Source organism: Sciurus carolinensis, chromosome 1, assembly GCF_902686445.1.
Source record: "Sciurus carolinensis chromosome 1, mSciCar1.2, whole genome shotgun sequence".
NCBI lineage: Eukaryota > Metazoa > Chordata > Mammalia > Rodentia > Sciuridae > Sciurus > Sciurus carolinensis.
Window position 1 is genome coordinate 47,869,291 of NC_062213.1, and position 15,842 is coordinate 47,885,132.

General features: G+C 36.0%; 1 long non-coding RNA gene across 4 annotated transcripts in view; it reads left to right on the forward strand.

Moving 5' to 3' along the window:
- The window catches only part of LOC124985009 (uncharacterized), a 122,106-nt gene extending 106,590 nt beyond the window's left edge, over window positions 1–15,516 (forward strand). For 3 of the 4 annotated variants that reach the window (XR_007108771.1, XR_007108768.1, XR_007108774.1), the window contains one exon: window positions 13,922–15,516. This is a non-coding gene — a long non-coding RNA (uncharacterized LOC124985009). Of the gene's footprint in view, window positions 1–532; window positions 1,661–13,921 lie in introns of those variants that run through there. The other variant, XR_007108773.1, reaches the window with a different exon arrangement.
- Window positions 15,517–15,842: the final 326 nt, after the last annotated feature.

The window sequence follows — 15,842 nt, forward strand, 5'->3', positions numbered from 1 at the left end:
GGTTTTCCTGATATCAAGTTGAAATGGGGGTGCATTTTTTTATGGAGATTTGGTTTAAAATTTCTTTGTCAGAAATATTCAACACAGTGATCTCTGGAGTGGAAAGGAACTCAAGTTCAGAGGTATAAAATTGAGTAAATTATTTCCTCATAATTCTGAAACGGCAAAATCACACAAAATTTATTTGTCCACTGAGTTACGACTTTCACACATCAAGAGTTCACTTTTTTCCAAGGCCTTTTTCGAGCAACACACTGGCAGATATTTTTCACCATTCTCCTCCCCACTCCTTTGCTTAGCAGTTGGACCCTTGCAAGTTAAGCTTGCTCCTTGAATTTTCCTGGGGTCCTGGGGCAGAATCAATTCTAATGTCTGGAGGGAATCATGTTGGGGAACTTGATACTATTGACAAGGTGGCATTTAGCTCATGTTCACATCATCCCTGTGACTACCATTTTTCTATTACATGCTTTGGACACAATAGGTCACATTTCCTATTATCCTTTCCCCTTCCCTATTATCCCCTTCTCAGGTCTCCTTTGAGGACTGGGCATAGTCTCAAATGGACATTTGGCAAAACCAGATGTGACTGTTGCAAGATGGATGGGTGGTCCCCAGAGTGATGAGTTTACAACTTCAAGCTCCTCTTGACCTGTGAGCCAAAGCAAACCTTAGGAAACAGAGAAGAAAAATTACTTAATCTTTTCCAACTCATTTTTAATTCATTTTGTGAACATCAGCAAAAACAACTTACTTAACAAAGATAAAACCCTGCATTTCCTCCAAATATTGTCTTTACTAAAGAAAATAGGAAAAAAAGTAAGGTATGCTTCATAGTAGAAATGACCAAGGTGCTAAAACATGATGAATAAAATTAGTATTGCTGCTGATTAAAAATGCTATTTAAGCTTTATATTTTCAAGTAGATAATATTTTTAATAAATGATATGTAAAGCAGCACTAAATTCTATATTTGCTCGTGACCTTCACCCTTCAGTGCCGAACTCAGTAATACCTGTTGTGTGAAGGTTTCAACTAGACATCATCAACCTGGCCACCCCCTTGTCTATCTATAGCATTATGATAATCCTCTATTATTGTACTTATAGTAGTATCTTTGTTTCTTTGGTTTGTTAATTTGTGCATTTATTCAATAAAGCAGCATAGTTAAGAGCATGTACTCTGGGACCAGATTGCCTCAGTTGTAGTGCTAACCCTGCCAATTTTCAGCTGTGTGGTTTGTGCAAGTAGCTTGATGTATCAGTGTCTGAGTTTCTTCACTCACAAAATGGGCAGGATAATAGTAACTCCCTCTTAGAATATTATGAAGAACAGATACATCGATGTCCACGAAGGACTTTGTGTTATTTATCAAATCACAAAGTGTGTTCATAGATACCAGACTCCCCAGCAGGTCTTGTGTCCACAGATATGGGAAAATTTCTTAAGGAATGTGTATGCTGGTGACCCAGACATCAAACGGTTCGGAAGCAGCGAAAGATGCTATTTGTTCACTTCATACATATGTATTAAGCACCATCGTTATGCTGGGCACTGTTCTAGATGCTAGCGACACAATTGTGAATAAAAGTATCTCATTGAGGGTCTCATGCCTGTAAGGGCTGTGATGGACATGGCAAAGAAGAGTGAAAAGATAGACTAGACCTCTAACTCAGCTTCTGGTGGGGTTCAGAATGAGAAACCTTCCTGGATGCAATGATGCTCAGTCTGAACTAAAAAAAAAAAAAAAAAAAAAAAAAAAAAAAAAATATATATATATATATATATATATATATATATATATATAGTTGATAGACCTTTATTTGTTTACTTATATGTGGTGTTGAGAATACAATCCAGTGCCTCACACATGCTAGGTGAGCTCTTTACCACTAAGCCACAACCCCAGCTCTGCTCAGTCCAAATTTAAAACACACAGAGGAGGTAGCCAGGCAGGGAGAAATGGAAGGCAGGGTTAGGTACAGAAGCAGCAAGGAGTTTGTTGGTATTTGCTTCCTTAAAGCAAAAGCTGTGTGTTTCCCCTGTGCAGAAGAGTGACACTGCCTTTCTTCTTAGTTCTACAGAGGTTGTGTCAACAATTTCTTGCAGAGGGACTTTTCCTTAGATAGGATCCCCGGGCTGCAGATCATCTTCTTCTCAAGGAATTTGTGCTCTGTCTTCATTGCATTTCACATGATGTAGTGTCATTGCAACCGAGGAGATTTAGTGAAAATATTACAGAAATTCAGTTCAGATGATTTGAGTTCTGTCACTTACTGGCTGACTTTGTTCATATTCTTTTACTTCTTTGAAACTCAATTTCTCTGTATGTTGGGGCTACTAAGACTGAGACATACTTAATAGCACTGTGGTAAGGTTGAAATAAATAAAAATTATAAGAAGTTCTTTATAAGCTGTAAATGCAATACAGTGTGATTACTAACTGTATATATTATTTTCAATAATTGATAAGTGGCTCAGTTTATTTGACCCCATATTATGCATTTTTTTCTACAATAGAACACTGCCTCTTCAGAAATCTTACAGATCTACTATATCCTGAGGAATCTTGCTTAATCCTGAATATATAAACTCTCTGGTCTTTGTTGTCATGCCCTGTAAGCTTTGAAAGGTGGGCTTCACAATCCTCAAAACTCAGAATTTTCACTTGATTGATCACCTAAAACCGGTGAAGGGTTTGGGATATGTAGATGACAGTAACACTCCAAAAGAAAAAAAGAACATTTTCTCCCCTTTCCCTTAGGTGAGAAAGCTACCATTCCTCACATCTCAAATTCTCTGAGAAATCTCACCCATCCCTGACTCGTAGGAGCCTATTTTTCTTTTGCACCTACTGCTTCTACTCAGTTTTGTGTTGCAAATCCAGAAAGAGTTGAGCACAGGAGAAAAGGGATTGGGGGTGGGGGTGGGCAAAGGAGATCCAATGTACTATTCCAGAAGTCTTTTGCTGGTTGAATAAGACAGCCTGGAAACACCGATGCATTAACTTTTTTCTTGTCAAAATTAATATTTGGTGATAGTAATGTATATTACTTTCACTGGAATCATCAAAATGACCCATAATATGTCTTAAAAATTTTTTTTGATTAACACATATTAATTGTTCATCTTACTAAGGTTAAAGAAATCCATGAATAGCAGTGTTGAAGCAAGTAGTGCCACCCTGGAAAGTAAGGAATGTTGTGCTTTTCATATTGATTATATTTGTGAAATGTGAATGTCTCAACAATACAAAATGGTGCTAATAACTATTTACTTTCAATTATCCCTCAGCTTATGCAATTTTTAAACGTTTGGTAAAGCTGAAGCATGAAGTAACTCTTTGAGGCATGTTTTGGGTGCAATGCTACTGACAGTCATGGACTTCCGTACAAACTATTTTATCATGTCTACTGCTACAAGAATCTTGCTCCACTTCACTCCATTTCATTTCATTTCCATATATCAGTTCCTTTTTTTATTGATTCTTTTTAGTTATACATGACAGTAAAATTCATTTTGACATGATTATAAATGCATAGAATATGCTGATTTTAAGTCCTTTGGGTATAGGCCGAGGCGTGGGATAGCTGGGTCAAATGGTGGTTCCATTCCAAGTTTCTAAGGAATCTCCACACTGCTTTCCAGAGTGGCTGCACTAATTTGCAGCCCCACCAGCAATATACATTTTCCCCCACATCCTCTCCAACACCTATTGTTGCTTGTGTTCTTGATAATCGCCATTCTAATTGGGGTGAGATGGAATCTTAGCGTAGTTTTGATATGCATTTCTCTTATTACTAAAGATGTTGAACATTTTTCCATATGTTTGTTGATTGCTTGTAGATCTTCTTCTGTGAAGTGTCTGTTCATATCCTTAGCCCATTTGTTGATTGGGTTATTTGTATTCTTCATGTAGAGTTTTTTGAGTTCTTTATATATTCTGGAAATTAGTGTTCTATCTGAAGTATGAGTGGTAAAGATTTTCTCCCACTCTGTAGACTCTCTCTTCACATTGCTGATAGTTTCCTTTGCTGAGAGAAAGCTTTTTAGTTTGAATCCGTCCCAGTTATTGATTCTTGCTTTTATTTCTTGTGCTATGGGAGTCCTGTTAAGGAAGTCTGATCCTAAGCCGACATGTTGAAGATCTGGACCTACTTTTTCTTCTATAAGATGTAGGGTCTCTGGTCTGATTTCAAGGTCCTTGATCCATTGTGAGTTGATTTTTGTGCAGGGTGAGAGGGGTTTAGTTTCATTCTGCTACATATGGATTTCCAGTTTTCCCAGTACCATTTGTTGAAGAGGCTATCTTTTCTCCATTGCATATTTTTGGCACCTTTGTCTAGTATTAGAAAATTGTATTTATTAGGGTTTGTGCCCGTGTACTCTATTCTGTACCATTGATATACCTGTCTATTTTGGTGCCAATACCATGCTGTTTTTGTTACTATTGCTTTGTAGTATAGGTGAAGTTCTGGTATTGCAATACCCCCTGTTTCATTCTTCCTGCTAAGGATTGCTTTAGCTATTGTGGGTTTCTTATTATTCCAGATGAATTTCATGATTGCTTGCTCTATTTCTGTAAGGTATATCATTGAGATTTTAATTGGAATTGCATTGAATCTGTATAGCACTTTTGGTAGTATGGTCATTTTGACAATATTAATTCTGCCTATCCAAGAACATGAGAGATCTTTCCATCTTCTAAGGTCTTCCTCAATTTCTTTCTTCAATGTTTTGTAGTTTTCATTGTAGAGATCTTTTACCTCTTTGGTTAGATTGATTCCCAAGTATTTTATTTTTTTTAAAGCTATTGCAAATGGAGTTGTTTTCCTCATTTCCCTTTCAGATGTTTCATCGCTTGCATATAAAAATGCTTTAGATTTATGCGTGTTGATTTTATAGCCTGCTATTTTGCTGAATTGAATGATGAGGTCTAGAAGTTTCCTGGAGGAGTTTTTTGGATCCTCTAAATATAGAATCATGTCATCAGCAAATAGTGACAGCTTAAGTTCCTCTTTTCCTATTCGTATCCCTTTAATTTCCTTAGTCTGCCTAATTGCTCTGGCTAGAGTTTCGAGGACAATGTTGAATAGAAGTGGTGAAAGAGGACATCCCTGTCTTGTTCCCGTTTTTAAAGGGAATGGTTTCAGTTTTTCTCCATTAAAAATGATGGTGGCCATGGGCTTAGCATAAATAGCCTTTACAATGTTCAGGTATGTTCCTACTATTCCTATTTTTTCTAGTTGTTTGAGCATGAATGGGTGTTGTATTTTGTTGCATAGTACAGAGATACAGCCACAACAATGTTCATAGCTGCTCAATTCACAATAGTCAGACTGTGGAACCAACCTAGATGTCCTTCAATTGATGAATGGATAAAGAAACTGTGGTATATATATATATATATACAATGGAATATTACTCAGCCATAAAGAATGATAAAATTATGGCATTTGCAGGCAAATGGATGAAATTGGAGAATATCATGCTAAGTGAGATAAGCCAATCTCAAAAAACCAAAGGAAGAATGATCTTGCTGATAAGCAGATGATGACACATAATGGGGGTGGGGGGGCAAGAATGGAGGAAGGAGGGACTGTATAGAGGGAAAAAAAAATGCACAGAATATATCTTGCTCTAATTCAGTCCCTAGTATCTCCCCTTCCCATCTCCTGCTCCCTTTTCTCTACTGATCTTTCTGCCACTTACCCACAGTTTTTAAAAAAAATTAATTTCTCGTGGATGTACATGATGGTGAGATTCATTGTGATATATTCATATATAATCATAGGAATGTTATGTCAGATTCATGCCACGATCTGTACCTTTATTTCAGATACTCGTTAATGGCTATCAGTACGGCAGAAAAAAAAAATAGACATTGTCCTTGATAACTTCAGATCTCACTGGGACAAACTATATACAATAAGCTGTCATTGAATGTGACTAGTCTTACATATATAGGAACAGGTTGCATAAATAAAAATGTGGGGCCTGGTAAATGGGTGTAGGTGGATTAAGGACTTGAGAAGGCTGAGAAAGTTCACAAATCCAAGCTTCAGTAACAGTGATCATCTTATTACATAAGGACTTGTTAGTGTTTGGATTCTGAGTAGATTTTTTTTTATTTTTGGCAGAAACTAGAAAATTTCAGATTATACTTGGCAGTCAGGGCCTTTTTTATAAGAGAATGTTATTGTGTAGTTTTAGGCACTGTCTCAATGATTACAGCACACCCTTCCTTACAAAATCCTGGAAGGCCCTCAACAGAAGCTTAAGAAGTTCCCATCCCACAGCACTCAGACCGCAGCAGTCCTGAGGACCACACCGTAACCTGTCAGAAGGCCGAATAGTCTTCTAAATACTCGTCCACACCTTGAATACTTCGTTTTTCGCTTTCTGAAAACATCAGTTCGTGAAATGTAACAACATACTTTGTTGTCTAATTTTAAGTATCATGCCAACAGAGTGATTTGGAAATCAACCCAGAAACAAACCTTGAGATACAAAACCCATTTAACTCAATTCCATTTAAATTATGTTTGTGAAAAACTTGAGGGAATTTTAGAAGTTCTTCCTGATATACTGTGAAAGAAAACTCTTTTAAAGTTACTGAACTATTCAAAGTGAGTAAGAAACCAAAATAGCTAGTGACTATATTAAGAAATAAGTGCGTGTGATGTAAAATTCTATCATCAATATGTGATATGAAACCTTCAAATAATGGCCTAATGTATCATACTTGGAAAAATTTGTGTACCTTCACAAACCTGTAAAATGCTACTATGAGCAAGATGAAATTAAACCTGTCTCTCTCACCCTGCACAAAAATCAACTCAAAGTGGATCAAAGACTTAGGCACTAGACCAGAGACCCTGCACCTAATAGAAGAAAAAGTAGACCTGAATCTTCATCATGTCAGTTTAGTACCTGACTTCCTTAACAAGACTCCTAAAGCACAAGAAGTAAAATTAAGAATCAATAAATGGGATGGATTCAAGCTAAAAAGCTTCTTCTCAGCAAAGGTAACAATTCTGAGAGAGGCTACAGATGGGAGAAAATCTTTATGACACACACCTCAGATAGAGCACTAATCTCCAGGATATACAAAGAACTGAAAAAACTTAACATGATAAAAACAAATAACCCAATCGATAAATGGACAAAGGAACTGAACAGGCACTTCACAGAAGAAGAAATACAATCAATCGACAAACCTATGAAAAAATGTTTAGCATCTTTAGCAATTAAAGAAATGCAAATCAAAACTACTCTATGATTCCATCTCACTCCACTTATCAATTATCAAGAAAACAAGCAATAATAAGTGTTGGTGAGGATGTTGGGAAAAAGGTTCACTCATACATTGCTAGGGGGACTACAGATTGGTGCAATTGCTATGGAAAGCAGTATGGAGATCACTCAGAAAACTTGGAATGGAACCACCATTTGACCCAGCTATTCCACTCCTTGGTTTATACTCAGAGGACTTAAAATTGGCATACTACAGTGATGCAGCTACGACAATGTTTATAGCAGCTCAATTCACAGTAACTAAACTATGAAACCAACCTAGATGCCCTTCAACAGATGAATGAATAAAGAAAAATTTTTAAATATACACAGTGGAATATAACTCAGCCTTAAAGATGAATGAAATGATGGCATTTGCCAGTAAATGGAGGGAACTAGAGAATATCATGCTAAGTGAAATAAACCAAAATCAAAAAACCAAATGCCAAATGTTTTTTCTGATAAGCAGATACTGATCCAGAATGGGGCAGGGATAGGGAAGAATGAATAAACTTTGGATTGTGCAGAGGGGAGTGAGAGGAGGGGAGGGGGCATGGGAATGGGAAGGGCAGTGAAATGAGGCAGACATTATTACTCTATATACATGTATGATTACACTACCAGTGTGACTCTGCACCATGTACAGCCAGAGGAATGAGAAGTTGTCTCCATTTGGGTATAATGTGTCAAAATGCATTCTACTGTCATATATAACTAATTAGAAAAAATTTTAAAAAGTGCTACTGTGAAAATCGAAAAAAAACTTTTGTAATAATTTTGTTGCAGCTAACATAAATAAATCTATGAAATCACCTTGTTTTTTTTTACAATTATCTAATTACATTAAAATCTATGACATATTTAAAAAATTGTATCTTTCTATGGTTAACACAAAACAAAGGACCCCATTTTGATTTCTCAGTACAAAGTATATAGAGGTTAGCTTCCCAATTTTGGACAGGTATGTTCAAACAAAGTACTGGATTGAGTGAATTTGATAATAATCTGAGTACTTCAGTCAGCGAGGATGTGGGCTGTCTGAAATTTCAGAAAACAATAATCTTGGACTGATTTTAAGTGGATTATCTTTAGAAGGCCACTGTCAGGACTTGAGAAAAAGTTCATAGTTTTCAACTTTTTTTCAAAGGATGAATTTAAAGGGAAGCACTTGACTGACAGTGTCTAGCTTCCAGGACTCTTTGTTTTGAACATCCCATTATATCCGTATGCATCTACGATTCACCACGCAGAAGGCCAAGGTAATTTTAGACCAAATACATAAAGTCATTTGCAAACATCTTGTAGAAATGTTGCTGTTGTTATAAAAAGTAAATCATGGGGAAATTTTTGGAAAATAAGTCACTTATACAGTATGCCTCAATCTAACTTTTTTTTTTGGGGGGGTGCTGGGGATCAAACCCAGGGCTTTGTGCTTACAAGGCAAGCACTCTACCGACTGAGCTATCTCCCCAGCCCCTCAAGCTAACTTTTTATTAGGATAAAGTGGTTCAAGCATTGAAATGATATTTTTAATATTGGTCATTGTAGTCTACTTAATCGTAAGAATCCAGTTTTAGAACAAGTTTTCATGACATTGGCTCTGCCTTCTCTATGCTTATGATCTGAAATGGGAGTCTATGAAACCAAACATCATTAAATAATGAAAATAAATGCATAACATGATGTAGATTTCTATGACATTTCATTATCTCTTCTACCCTTCAGCAATTGGGTTGAAGAGTTGAACTAAAGATGATCGTGATGATAACACTGCTGCTGTTTTTATAATGGGAGGAGAGAAAGGATAAGTATCGGTTACCTTGGAAAGGAGTGCTATCTGCTGAACTAAAAATTTGAGTCTATTCTGAAAGTGCAACATTATCTGATGATTTTGGATTCTTGTTTCTGATTATTTGAACTCATTGTCTTTCTCATTTGAATTTCAGCATACAAGGGGCTTTCTGGTTTTCTTGTGTTGTTAGTAAGTTTGTAATGGGCCCTGAATACCATGCACTCAAACACATAATGTAAATGTAAAATAGTCTGCTATTTTCACAAGCCTCTCGGATACCATTTTTGTCATTACTATGTGTCATTGTTTTCATTTTGAAAAACTTTCTCTTTTCACATATTTCCAAATGTGGGAAATGGTTTCTCCCAGTGTGTGGCTGCTATTTCTTTTCCTTTCTTTCTCTTTTCTTTTTTTCTTTTTAGTTGTATATGATGGTAGAATGTATTTTGACATATCATACATACATGGACTATAACTTCCCATTCTTTTTATATATATATATATATATATTTTTTTTTTTTTTTTCTATTTAGTTATACATGACAGTAGAATGCTTTTTTTTTTTTTTTTTTTTTTTTTGGTCCTGGGGATTGAACTCAGGGGCACTTGACTACTGAGCCACATCCCCAGCCCTGTTTTGTATTTTATTAGAGACAGGGTCTCACTGAGTTGCTTAGTGCCTCTCCATTGCTAAGACTGGCTTTGAACTCACTATCCTGCCTCAGCCTCCTGACTTGCTGGAATTACAGGTGTGCGCCACCATGCCCGGTAATAGAATGCATTTTGACACGTCATACATAAATGGAGGATAACCTCTCTTTTGTCTGGTTGTACATGATGTAGAGTTACACATATCATGTAATCATATATGCATATAGGGTCATAATATCTGATTTATTCTACCATTGTTCCTATCTCCACTCCCCTTCCCATCCTTTCACTCCCCTCTGTCTAGTCCAAAATGCCTCTATTTCCCCCCACCACTTATTGTGACTTAGCATCTGTGTATCAGAGAAAACATTTGGACTTTGGTTCTTTGGGATTGACTTATTTCACTCAGCATGATATTCTCCAGTTCCATCCATTTACTGGCAAATGCCATAATTTCATTCTTCCTTAAGGCTGAGTAATAATCCATTGTATAAGTAAACCAGTTTCTTTATCCATTCATTTACTGAAGGGTACCTAGGTTGGTTCCATAGTTTCACTAGTGTGAATTGAGCTGCTATAAACATCGATTTGACTGTGTCACTGTAGTATGCTGGTTTTAAGTCCTTTTGGTATATGCCGTGGAGTGGGATAACTGGGTCAAATGGTGGTTCCATTCCAGGTTTTCTGGGAAATCTCCATGCTACTTTCCATGATGGTTGCACCAATTTGCAGTCCCACTGCAATTCGGTATACCTTTTCCCCCACATTCTCACCAACACCTATTGTTGCTTGTATTCTTGATGATTGCCATTCTGATTGGAGTGAGATGAGATCTTAGAGTAGTTTTAATTTGCATTTCTCTAATTGGTAGAAATGATGAACATTTTTTCATGTATTTGTTGACCACTCCTATTTTTTCTGTGAATGCCTGTTCAGTTCCTTTGTCCATATATTGTTAAGTTTTTTGAGTTCGTTATAGATTCTAGAGATTAATGCTCTGAGAATTAATGGTTGCATCAATTTGCAGTCCCACCAGCAATGTATGAGTGTGCCTTTTCCCTGCATCCTTGCCAACATTTATTGTTACTTGTATTCTTGATTGCTATTCTGACTGGAGTGAGATGAAATCTCAGTGTAGTTTTATTTTGCATTTTTCTAATTGCTAGTGATTTTGAACTTTTTTTCATATATTTGTTGGCTATTTGTGTTTCTTCTTCTGTGAAGTGTTTGCTCAGTTCCTTTGCCCATTTATTGAGTGGGTTATTTGTTTTTTTGGTATTAAATTTTTTGAACTCTTTATATATCCTGGAGATTAATGCTCTATCTGAGGTGCAGGTTGCAAAAGTTTTTCTCCCATTCCATAGTCTCTCTCTTCGTGTTATTTATTGTTACTTTTACTGTGAAGAAGGTTTTTAGTTTGATTCCATCCCATTTATTATTTCTTGATTCGACTTCTTGTGCTTTAGGAGTCTTGTTGAGGAAGTCAGTTCCTTAGCTCACATGATGGAGATCTGGGCCCACCTTTTCTTCTAGTAGGTGCAGGGTCTCTGATCTGATGCCCAGGTCTTTGGTCCACTTTGAGTTTTGTGCAGCCTGAGAGATGGGGGTCTAATTTCATTTTATTACATATGGATTTCCAGTTCTCCCAGCACCATTTGTTGAAGAGGTTATCTTTTCTTCAATGTATGTATTTGGTGCCTTTGTCTAGTATGAGATAACTGTATTTATGTGGGTTTGTCTCTGTGTCTTTAATTCTATATCATTGACCTTCATTCTGGTTTCATGTTAATACCATGTCATTTTTGTTACTACAGTTCTGTGGTATAATTTAAGGTCTGCTATTGTGATGCCTACTGCTTTTGGCTATTCTGGGCCTCTTATCTTTCCAAATAAATTTCATGACTGCTTTTTCTATTCCTATAAAGAACATCATTAGAAACTTAATGGAAATTGCATTGAATCTATGTAGATCTTTTGGTAGGATGGTCATTCTTTTTTTTTCTTTTTTCTTTTTTTTTTGGTACCAGGGATTGAACTCAGGGACATTCAACTACTGAGCCACATCCCCAATCCCATTTTATATTTTATTTATAGACAGGATCTCACTGAGTTGCTTAGTGCCTCGCTGTTACTGAGGCTGGCTTTGAACTCTTGATTCTTCTGTTTTAGCCTCTGGAGCTGCTGGGATTAGAGGTGTGTGCCCGCACGCATGGTAGTATGGCCATTTTGACAATGTTAATTCTGCCTACCCAAGAACATGAGAGATCTTTCCGTCTTCCAAGTTCTTCTTCAATTTCTTTTAGTGTTCCATAGTTTTCATTGTAGAGATCTTTCACCTCTTTTGTTAGATTGAGTCCCAAATATTTTATTTTATTTTTAAATATTATTTTTAGATGTTGATAGGCCTTTTTATTTTTTCATTTATTTATATGTGGTGCTGAGAATTGAACCCAGTACCTCACACATGCTAGGCAAACACTCTACCACTGAGCTACAACCCCAGCTCCCAGATATTTTATTTTCTTTGAGGCTATTGTGAATGGACAGTTTTCCTCATTTCCGTTTCAGTTGATTTATCACTGATGTATAGGAATCAATTGATTTATGGGTGGAATTTTATATCTTGCTACTTTGCTGAATTCATTTGTGAGTTCAGGAATTTTTCTGGTGGAGTTTTTTTGGATCTTCTAAATATGGAATCATTTTGTCAGCAAATAGGGATTGTTTGACTTCTTCTTTTAGTATTTGTATTCCTTTATTTCTTCTAATTGTTGTGACTAGAGTTTCCAGGACTATGTTGCATAGAAGTGGTGAAAGAGGGCATCCCTGTCTTATTCCAGTTTTTAGAAGGAACACTTTCAGTTTTCCTCATTTAGAATGATGTGGGCCTTGGGCTTAGCATAGATAGCTTTTATAATGTTGAAGTATGTTCTTACTATTCCTAGTTTTTCTAGTGTTTTGAACATGAATGGATGCTGTATTTTGTTAAATGCTTTTCCTACATCTATTGAGATGATCATATAATTCTTGTCTTTAAGTCTGTTGATGAATTGATGAATAATGTTTATTGATTTCTGTGTGTTGAACCAATGTTGCATCTCTAGGATGAACCCCACTTGATCATGGTGCACTATCTTTTTAATTGTGGCTTCTGTTGCTACAAAACAAATTCCTCCAGAATTTAAAAGTTTAAAACAACTGTTTTGTTTTGTTAAACACTTGGGACAGGTCACAATAGGGACAGCTTGTCTCTGTTCCATTAGGTCTGGTCTCTACTAAAAGCATTGAAGTTTGGGAGGGACTCAACTGCTAGGCCTGAAGTCTTGTTCACTACAATGTTTGGCTCAGAGGCTGGAAGAATCAGAAGACCAGGATTCCTTCAAGAAGCATTCTCCATGTGACCTCCTGGCAGGATGGAGGCTTTAGAGTAGATGGATTTCAGAGGTCCAAGTGCGAGTATCCAGAAAGATAAGTTTGAGGCTGCCTTGTCCTCATTGGGTACAGCCTTGAGAATCACCAAGAGTTGTTCTCTCTAAATTCTGTTGATCATAAGCAAGTCACAGGCTCCTAATATCTAAGGGAGAAGGGATATAGACTTCACTTTAAGGGAACAGGATCAAAGAGTTCACTGTCATTTATTAAATACATCACAACCAGATTTTTGTTTTTATGGTATGTAATATTTAAAAGGTTATTTATCCAAGACAAAAAGTCCACAAAACAACAAAATCAAAAATAAAAACTAATAAGCAAGTTAAAGAGCAACATAATCCTTGAACAATTTGTATATATTTTTAATTTTTTTGAGTTATTTTCTTTATTTCTAAAATCTTTATTGATGATTGATAAAAAATAATTTTAGTGCAGATATTTATATGCATGCTAATGTAAGGAGAGAGGTCACCTGTTTCCTGTTTGAGTTGATCAATATTACATTTATCCCCCATAAAATAAACTTGTTTACAGGGACTTAGCAGGTTTTTTTTTTCCCTCCCCTCAAGGAGGCAGAGAGTCTGCAGAGTCTGCAGGTAGATAGTTCAGAATCCTTGTAAGCGTTTAAGAAAGTCATCAATTTTACAGACTCTAATTGCTTCTCTTACTTCGCAGTCCTTGGCACTTGCCTGTGGTTCTTTTGTTTAAATGATGGTCATTCTACCTCTTTGTACTCTGTCCAAATTCCAGGTGAGAAGAAAATGGGAAGACTGAAAGGCAAAATGTTGCTTCCAGCATCTTCGTCAAAACAATAGTTTTTGTAAAACTCACTGAATTCACTTCAGCATTGGCCAGAACTGAGTCATATATTCACTACGGCTGCATGGGAGACTGGAATCTGGGCAACTCTGAGCTAGTACGTGGGCATCATGCACAAAATCACAGTTAGCGAAGGAGAGAGTGGATGGTGAGTGACCCCTAGCAGTGTTTGCCACATGGTGAAAGTAATAAACTATGGTAGAGGGTCAGAGGAATCGGGGCACCCACCAGTAGGAAATACTGGTGAAGAAGTGTCACAGAAGGTTTAAAGAAAAGCTGACTTAAAGTATAGAGAAGTAGTAACCGATGAACCATTATTCTCAGGTAGAAGCAAAGATGGGACTCTTGTGACTGACCTAAAGACCTAAAGTCGTATTAACCACCGATCATGTGTGCCTTATTTATTCAATAATTTCCTCTCTGAGGATGAGTACACAGTGTTTTTAATAAAGTAGTACAGAGACTCAATGATCTTGTTACTCTGACTTGAGTTATGATTAATCTTGAGCACTTTGGAATAGTATTTTTTCTAAATTTTTTAAAGATGAATTTGTCCCCAGTAGGGTCATTCTTATTTTCAAATGTGGTGTGGGTTTTATCAATAATATGTCATGTGATTTCATTTCTATGCCTTGACTCATCATGCTTTTTACTGCCTGAGTGCAATCAAAACCCAGCAAGAGTAGTATTCAAAAGAAATGCCATAAACAATGGGCATAGCATTCCTACATAGTGTGCTGACTTGTAATTAGAATTTTATAAATCTGTTGAGTTTCCAAACAAACTACTAGAAATCCTGATTCCTCAGGCATTAGATATAGACCCTCTGTGTTCATTGTTTAATATAATAAGGGTAGATTAAAAAACAAAATTTTATTTGTAAATATCATGTACCTGTTTTTCTATATTCTCATATTTTTCATTGAATCTGTTGTACTAAGTCAAGCACAAATTCAGAGAACTCCAAAAGAAGGACTAAAATTTTCTGATAATACTTTTAGTAATGTAACAATATGAAGGTGAAGATATTTGGAGAGATAAATGGTTCTCAGATAAACCTGGAGATTTGGCTGTGACATGACTCATTTTTGCTTAGGGGTTAATTCTTATGGTCTAACTTTATTTTCCACTAGTTATGTCTTTCTCAAATTTCTAAACATACCCTTTCTCTCTTTAGACAACAGTTTGAATAAGCCACCTTATCTTTTTATTGATTTCCTTTATAATTGGACAGATACCAAATTGTAGTCTTAATCTGATCCTTTTTTCCTCACAGTCCAACATGATTCCTATGATCAGATCGGCAATAACAATCATGGTAGTGATTCAATTTGGCAGCTTCCAGTGCAATTAATTGAAGTAGAAAGAAATAAATCTGCAGAGCATATATTAAGTAATTTTGTGAAGCTCTTATTTAAAAAGTTTTGTTAAATGTTCCTTTTAAATGTTGGCTCAGTGTTCACATCTGAGAACTCACTAAATCCTGTAAGAGCTCATAAATGAATATCTAACTTGCAGTCAAAACAGAGAAGCATATTTCAGAAATGTTTTCTTAATATTGATTGTAATTGTGAACTCTAAGATGAAAAGCTAATTGTTCCTGGAAATACTTATACTGTTGGAATAAGAAATGGACTCAAAGCTACCTAAAATACTCCAATTGTGTTGACATTTTGGAAGTGAATTTTTAAAAGTAGTTCTTACTACTCTGAGCATTCATATATTACAACAGAGAATTAAAAATATTAATCTAAAAGGATAGCAAGGATTATACTCATCTAACAAGGTAATCTTTTTTCCCCTTAAAAATAAATTGGCTTACTTAAAAAAAAAAAAAAAAACTGTTTAAATT